General features: G+C 39.1%; 1 long non-coding RNA gene across 1 annotated transcript; it reads right to left on the bottom strand.

Moving 5' to 3' along the window:
• LOC109227335 lies at positions 5,334–7,130 on the bottom strand. The gene is made up of 2 exons (XR_002068256.1): positions 6,596–7,130; positions 5,334–5,656 (listed from the first exon to the last, which is right to left on the bottom strand). It is a non-coding gene; the product is annotated as an uncharacterized LOC109227335 (long non-coding RNA).

The following is an 8,709-nucleotide window of genomic DNA, read 5'->3' as shown; positions in this document are numbered from 1 at the left end:
GTCCTTTGACCAACCCTTCGTCATTGCCAACCATCCCAACAATCTGTGCGTTGTCATGTACCTGTAGATGATTACGTGTGACACTTGGGGTATTACTGCCTTGGACCACAATTATTCCTTCTTGAATCATTCTCTCTATTTCCCTTTTCAAAGCACGACAATCTTCAATCCTATGCCCTTGGACATTAGAGTGGTACATGCACCGTACAGTAGGATCAAATCCTTTTGCATATGGGTCTGGCGTATAGCGGAGGAGCGGCTCAATCAGGCCAGAATGTTTTAGCTTTCCAAACAGGCTTGTATAGGATTCTCGGATTGGCGTGAAACTATTTCTTTGCCTTTGTTTCCCTCCATGCCCCAGTTTTCTAGGGTTGTTGGATGCTTGCAAATGTTGTGAAGGCAAAAGTGCACTATGCGGTGCTGGCGCTCGCCATGTGGAATGACCTAGTGGTTGGACAGATGGCCTGACGTTGTTCGGAGGATAATACTGGGGTGGATTATGTGGAGCTCGGCGATATTCATAGGGTCGGTATTGAGGCTGAAAGCGTTTAGCAGGAATGCCCACTGGATCCTGTCGTTGGCGGGGCTCAGCAACATCTTTTCTATCAATGGGAGGACTATCCCTAGCAACTTGTTCAATCCATCTGAACCAAAATTCCCTAAAACTTTCTTTGGGTTTCTTTTCCATCTGAGATAGGGAGGAGCGGTCTAGGACAATATCTATATTGTACTGAAAGTATCGAACAAAATCTTGAGCCTTGTCACCCAATGTAGGCCACTTACCGACATCTTGACGATTATGCCATTCCAAAGCTGCCCACAGTCAAGCTCTTACTAAAATACACCATCAACAAATCATCTTTCTCGCCAACACTTCTTATTTTACTGCAATAAACCCTCAAATGGGCTACCGGGTCTCCATATCCATCATACAGGTTAAACTTTGGCACTTTAAACCCCGCAGGCAGGCAAACGTCAGGGAACATACACAACTCTTTGTAAGACATGTTAAATTGGTCTCCCATCCCTTGCATGTTCTTTAAGGAGTGTTCTATGCTTTTCAGCTTCCTGGATATCTCATCTCGCCCTTCTTTTCCTGTGACCTTTTCATTTTCAGCATGAAGCTCATCCCGAGGCTCTTCTTGTATGAGTCAGGAACCATGTGGGCAACCTCTGCGGTGTAGTATTGGGCATCATGAGCTTTGAGTGGATATTCATTGTTGGGAATAGTGGATATGACAGGAGGGCAATTTTGGGAAGAGGTAATTGGAGGATGAGTGATGGAGCTACTAGGGTGGTTGGGAAAGCTGTGATAAACGGGTGGATCTGGAGAGTATGGAGGATCATCCGGCACTATGACCGGAGTTTGGGTAAGGGTAGCATCTAAGAAACTAGGTGGTGCCGGGGGTGGTGCCTTCCCAGTCACCCAGGCCTGATACATGTCCGTCATATGTTGTCTCAACATCCTTACCTCATCAGCCAAACCAATGTCATGTTCAACCAACTGCTTTCGGGCACCGGTATCAACCAACCCAATTCTATTATTGTCCGCCATTGCCTTTTATGTTGTGGAGAGGAGTTACTACTTCGAGAACCACAAACCAACCACCTTTCTGCTATGAAGATATCAAAAGGAACAAAATGGAGTCATCCCGTTAGCGTTAGGGCATTTAACAGCAAAAATATCACATTGCGTGCAATGCACCTAGCAACAATTAATGGTTCTAGAATGACTTCGAGGGTCATAAGGTCACTTGGCATCATCCCAATTTGTCCATTTGAATCTTCTCTTTTCTTTTCATTCCTCGCACTTCTTAGCTCGCTCATTTTCTTTCCCTTTTTTCTTTCTGATTATCGCTCTTTTTCTTCCTTCTCATTTCTCACATGCCATGACTTCACCTCTCTTTTTTTCCCTTTTTTTTCTCTTTTTTTTTGCCTTTTTTTTTCCTTTTCCTTTTAATAAAAAAATGATTCGATCGAACCCTATGTAGGTTGCCTACGTATCATGACCCCGCATGAATCAGATCTTTGCGTAGTTCTGGAAGATCGGGAATAGACTAAACAAACTGACGTCCTCTTTTTTTTCTTAATGACTACTTTGACGAGATAAGGGAAATAAAAGAAACAAATCTCTTTCTTTTTTTTTCTAGACTTAATATTTTATAACTATTCTAAACTCAAGCTTAACAGATTTTTTTTCTTTTTTTTTCTTTTGACACAAATTCTCTATTAAGGAAAAATCCTAAAAGAGAAAAATATTTTTTGACTTTTTTTTAAGGAAGGAAATCATGTTGTTTTCTTTTTCTTCTATGTACAATGTCCTAAAGTTCTAATGAAAATAAAAGGATTTTTTTTTTCATTTTCATTAGTTTCCCAAAGAAGAACCTCAAAAGAAAATCTTTTTGGATTTTTGAAATGAATACCTTAAAGAAAACTTTTTAAAGAGGTACTAAAAGAAAATTCTCTTTTTTTTTTTTTTGAATTTTTAGTCCTAATATACTAAAAGAAATATAAAAGCAAAAATTTTCTATTTGGAGTTCTAGAAATTAATTTCCTAAGGAGAAACACCTCAAAAGATTTTTTTCTTTTCTAGAATATGTATTCTAAAGAAAACTTCCAAAGGAAATAAAAAACGCAAAATCTCTTTTTTTTTTTTTTTGGATTTTTGATTTATAACACACTTTTTTTTTCAATACAAAAATAGTAAATACAATAACAAAAGACTCGACATTACTGTACAAAACTAGAAGGTAAAAGACAACATAAAAAGAAAAACAGACTCAAAACATAAAAAGAAAAATCTCCTTAAGCAACTCCTGAATGATCCTGATTGGATGGTCTCGGGGTGTCTGTCATGCTCAAACTCCGGTAAGCAGATCCACACATGTATGAGAAAACTTTAAACCAACACTATGTGAGACAATAACACTCCCTACTGGACACATGCAAGACATGATTGAGGCTATTTTTGCAAAATGGCTTATTTGGCCAAAAGATGGCTAGAAGTGCAAAATTTGGCTAAGACCCCGCAAAGCCAAGAACCTAACATTTACTAGGAAGACCGGACCCTATGTGGGTTGCCTACGTATCACGCCCCGAAAGACGAGAATCAGGTATGCGTAGTTCGGGCAGATTGGATACGGGCGAGAATAAAAATAACAACTAACTTAAAGAAAATATATTTTTTGTCTTTTTTCTTTTTTGAAAAATGATGAAACACGTAAACTCTTTTTGGATTTTCTTTTCCCCCTTTTTTTTGATTTTTTGGAAAATGATGGGAAAGTGCAAAAAATTTTTGAATTTTTCATTTTCTTTTCTTTTTATAAAACGTGACATAAAACATAATTGGATCCTACTTGATTTATTTTCACACTTCACCCTCTCTTTTTTTTCCTTTTTTTTTCTTTTTCATTTGCCCTCAACTATCATTGGTCTGTCAAATGACTCTTTTACCCTTGAAGATTGCAACATGTAGCACATTAGGATGCATCAGGATAGTCTTTTCATTTCGGGTACACCTGTCCTAGACAGACCCAACCCTTGTGTTGAGTCTCCAAAGTCAAATGCACGTGATGCAAACAAGCGTTCCTACTAGGGATCCGGCATGAGGCTGAGTTATTCTAAGTTCAAAACTTGGGTATATTGTTCTAGACTTGTGTACCCGAGCGGACAACTCGAGCCGAGGAGGGGGCTACGTACCGGGAACCAAAAGGCCGTCCGGCTTTGTAACTTGTCCGAGCCTCTTTCTTATTTCAATGTATGACACTAACAGAATAGGGAGTCACGCCAGCGTGCACATCCCCGAAGATAAGAAGAGAAGGGTTTCGTAACAGTTTATATACAATTCAAATAATATCAAAGCGATAAAAAGCGGCAATTAGCACATTAGGCTCAACATGTAAAAATCAGATAATAAATAACGCCAACTATAACAGTTATTCTAAGCTCGAATTCTGAACCCTGAACCATGAGTTCTGGGTTCTTATCCCCAGTAGAGTCGCCATAGCTGTCACACCTCCTTTTTCCTACCCCCGGAAGGGTATAAGGGAGTTTTTTCCAACTTAAAGTGACAATCGAAACGGGATTTATTTATTAAATTCAGAGTCGCCACTTGGGATAATTTTATGGTGTCCCAAGTCACCGGTTCAAATTCCGAATCGAGGAAAAGATTGACTCTGTTTTACAGTCCGCGAACACAGAAATCCGGGTAAGGAATTCTGTTAACCCGGGAGAAGGTGTTAGAAATTTCCGGATTCCGTGGTTCTAGCACGGTCGCTTAACTGTTATAATTGGCCTATTATCTGATTTTAATACATGTTTTAACCTATGGTGCACTTTAACTTTATAACCGCTTTTATTTAATTATTTTTTAGGAAGATTTCAACGTTATTTAAAACACGTCTTGAACCATGTCACGTAAATGCACCCGCGGTCCCTGACATATTTTATCCAACATTGTTGAGATTTGGATTTGGGTCACATAAATGCACACCTGAATTTAGGAAGGTAATTTTTGAAATAGCGCGCCTAAAGCAACTACGCACTTTCAAGTTTGCGAGGGCCATGGGAATTCAACTAAATGACACGCCTCGATTTCTAAGGATTAAAAAAATTAATTAAGCGAGGGCCATGCATTTTGAGATTTTATTCGGCATGGCGCACCTCGATCCATTAAAAGAATCTAATTTAAATAACCAACGAAAGAGTTTAAATCCTACTTTTAAACTAACGTTCAGACTAATTAAAAAGTGTCTTAAAGGGAAACAAAGCCAATTATTTAAAAGAAAAGAAATGGCTTGGGCATTTGAGCAAATTGGGCCAACACCAGGCCCCATCTTCAGAACCAAACACTTGTGCATCATCAATTAAATGTAAATCAACTAAGACCATATGAAGACATGCAATTGAGCTACACTTTTTATTTCTGAATTTCTACTGTTTAGCACAAATTAACCAATTAAACTTCCAATTTTATTTTATGCATGCATTTTTTGAGTTAAGTTTGCTATGAGGAAAAATCCAGCAGCAACACACAAGCTATTGGGCTCGAGAGGCAATCCCAAATAGCGAGGGCATACTATTTACTTTGCAAGTGACCTCGAGGCCCAGGCTCAAAAAGCCCAACCTCTGTCAAAACCAGAAACGAGGCTCAAGACTCAAGATCGAGTCCCTACCAGCCATAAAGTACCAATATCATTTGAAAACAAAATGATAAGCTTCATCACTCTACAACCAATGGAACATAGGGAAACTTCAACAGCTACTGAAAACGCATGCCTAACTTTGACTACGCTGATAATGCATTTAACAAGTATTCATGCCTGAACCCAAAGTTAAACTCAAATACAGCCTGAAAACTTCAAACCCATTAACTTTGCCTTAATACCAACAGTAGTGAGATCTGGATAATTAGCACCATTCACTTAAATCCAGAAATCAACACCAAACTTTTAAAGGGTATAAATTCACTTCTACAGCATATCAATAACATAAGATAACCAAGTTATCATGTACAACACATGGCCTATTACAGAACATTCAAAGAAATAGAGAAAAAAATAAATAAAAAGGGAATCCGAAACAGTTTGTATTCAATCAGGCTTCAGTTGGAAATACATGTTCTTAGCTACTTGTTGACGGTAGTTTGAAGTAATACCTGGTAAGGAACAAGGAAAAAAAAAAGAGGTGAAGAATCAGCAGTAAGCAGTAGCAGAAATCAGCTTAAGCCCAGCAATGAAACAGTGCCAAAAATCCAGCAAATCAGGCCTCAAATTTTCAAACTAATTCTGATGTTTAGAGCCCCAAATGCACCATTTATACTAAACCCTTTAAATCTGACTTTTCAACAAGGAAATTAAACTTGAATTCAAGCAGAAAACTCCAACAATTTTCAGTATTCTTCTTAAAAGAGCTCCAGCCGTTTGCTTTTAGTATTTTTTCAGAGTTTTTATCTCTAATCTTTCTATTTTCAGCAGTTTTTGGTCTTCAGTGTTTTCAGTGTATTTTTCTGACTTGAATATCAAGTAACGATGCCTTTATAGGCAAGGTATTAGGGCAGCCTAAAGGGATCAGTTTTTGCACTTTGCACCTTTTGGAATTTTGGTTTTAGTTTAGATACCCTTAGTGTAAAATTCAGAACTTCAGTTTAGTCCCCACCCCAGCTTCCTAGAAGCTTCCTCAATCAGTTATTCAGAGATTCCTCTACCTAGAGTTCCTAAGATACCCTTACAATCCATGTTATTTACCCTTCAATTAACTTGGGTTAAGTTAGACCACAATCCAAATAAACCAGCCTCTTAAACTAGGTCAGCGGTGACCATGGTTACTATGAGGGGCTTGAATACTCAGAAATGATTAAACGAAACCATAGAAAAGAACAAATCCAACACTGAAGGGCAAACTCAAATAATCCTGATTTTAGACTTAAACTAACTTGAGCTACTCAAAACTAAGAATTGAACTTGGCTATTAAAGCTAATCAGTCAAATCAAAGCAAAACAAAAAGAAACAAATAAAACTGAACCAAATGAAGAAAAAAAATAGAAAAATACTACAGTGCATAAAATTGATGAGAGAAAGGACAGGGGGGAAATACCAAACATGCTGGAATGCCTTGACGACATGAGGCGTGTCGATGGGGAGTGAACAATTGGCTTGGAACTTTGATGAACTTGTCGAACTCTGACCTCCCCGGAATGAATTAAAATCAATGTCGATTGATTGTTCTCATTAAGAACAATCAAACAACATAGATTATAATTCAAAACGAAACCAGGCCTTGAACGGAATCAGAAGAAGAAAGAGATTAGGGATCGAATTTTCTCAGATTTGGGACTGGGAAGGTCTTGTTGGGATTTTCTAGAAATAAGCGTGTGGATAAGCTTTGGGGCGGTCTGGACTTTACCTGGTATGGGTTCGGGTGAAATAAGGTTTGAACGTCCAAGCTTCGATCAAAGATTCGACGAGTTCCACGGTGATTCGAAGGAAACAAACGACGGATTCGTCATGAGGGGAGGAAGAGGGTGTTATGGTGTAAATCTGGTGTGGATTGGAGGTCAACCGCCGCCGCTGGCGATTTTCGGTGGGCGGCGGACGGTGGTGAGAGGAGGCTGTGATGAAGAAGATGATACTAGGTTAATGTTCTAAGGTTTTCGGACAGTCTTATGTGATTATGGTGAGGCTTTGCTGGCCGTTCGATGAAGAGGAATGAAAGGCTCAGATTGATTTGTCCTCAAGAAACTCAAAACGACGTAGTATTGGCCTGATACTACGTCGTTTGAATTGTTTAGGAGTTTGAAGGTTGGACCGGGTTGGGGCATGGTTTGGGCTGGTTTTGGACGGGTTTAAAGGCAGAAATTTTGGGGCTTTTAAATGGTTTTAGCCCAAATCAGATTTCCCTTTTTTTTCCCTTCTCTTTCAATTTCTTTTAATTTTTTCGAAATTCTTTTCCCCTTTTTTCAATTAAAAATCAAAGCCTAAATTAAATCTTGAAACTAAACTAGCCTATCAAAAATACTAATTAACTCTAAACAATAATTGACACAACCAATTAAAAATCAAATTTTAAAGAAAACTACCAAAATTCAAAATTAAACAATAAAAATGCAAAAAATAGTTATTTTTTGGTGATTTTCCAATTTTATGAAACACTAATTTACTAATTAATCTAAAAATATAAAATTAAATCCTAAATGCAAATGCAACATATTTTTGTATTTTTATTAAATAAAAAAAACGTGCACAGACAAATGCAAACATTCGATAAAAGTGCCACAAAAATCTACAAAATTGCAAATAATGGGAGAAATTTGTTTTCTTGAATCTATGGAGTAATTCATATAGGGCAAAAATCACGTGCTCACAAGCTCCGCTCATTCAGGCCTTGAGTGAAGGCCTGCACCGCCCAGTCGTCGGAGACTGGTGGTAGTTCCATTCGCTCCGTTTGGAAGCGAGATACGAACTCTCGCAGTATTTCGTTCTCCCTCTGCTTGATCTTGAACACGTCAGACTTCCTCGTTGCTACTTTGATGGCACCGGCATGTGCCTTTATGAAGGAGTCTGCTAGCATGGCAAATGAGTCTATGGAGTTGGGAGCTAGGTTGTGATACCACATCATGGCCCCCTTCGAGAGTGTTTCCCCAAACTTCTTCAGTAAGACGGACTCGATCTCATCGTCTTTTAGGTCGTTTCCCTTCACTGCGCACGCGTAGGCAGTAACGTGCTCATTGGGGTCTGAGGTCACATTGTATTTTGGGAGTTCTGACATTCTAAACTTCTTTGGAATGGGTTTCGGAGCCGCTTCCTTAGGGAACGGCCTTTGCACGAACTTCTTCGAAACCACACCTTTCAGGACCGGGGGTGCGCCCGGGATTTGGTCGACCTTGGAGTTGTAAGTCTCGACCTTCTTGTCGTTGGATGCTATCATTTTCTCGCCCGATTCAATCCTTTTGGTGAGATCCTCGAGCATTTTTATGATGGCGAGATCGGCTATCGATCATTATTACTCGACCTCCTCGGTACCTGTTCGGCCGGGGGAGCTGTCTCCGGTGCTATCGTGCTAGGAGTCTTTTGGTGACTTTGCAACTCAGCAATAGCCAGCTGTTGCGCCTGCAACATTTCAAAAATAACATGAAGGCTAACTTCCCGTTCTTCCAGAGCTGGGATTTTTTGGGCTTCCTGTTGGTCGACTTGGTGTATTCTCCTGTTAGT

Source organism: Nicotiana attenuata, chromosome 6 (assembly GCF_001879085.1).
Source record: "Nicotiana attenuata strain UT chromosome 6, NIATTr2, whole genome shotgun sequence".
In the NCBI taxonomy this organism is placed as follows: Eukaryota; Viridiplantae; Streptophyta; class Magnoliopsida; order Solanales; family Solanaceae; genus Nicotiana; species Nicotiana attenuata.
The sequence above is the reverse complement of the archived record's forward strand: the minus strand, read 5'-3'. Positions and strand labels throughout refer to the sequence as shown.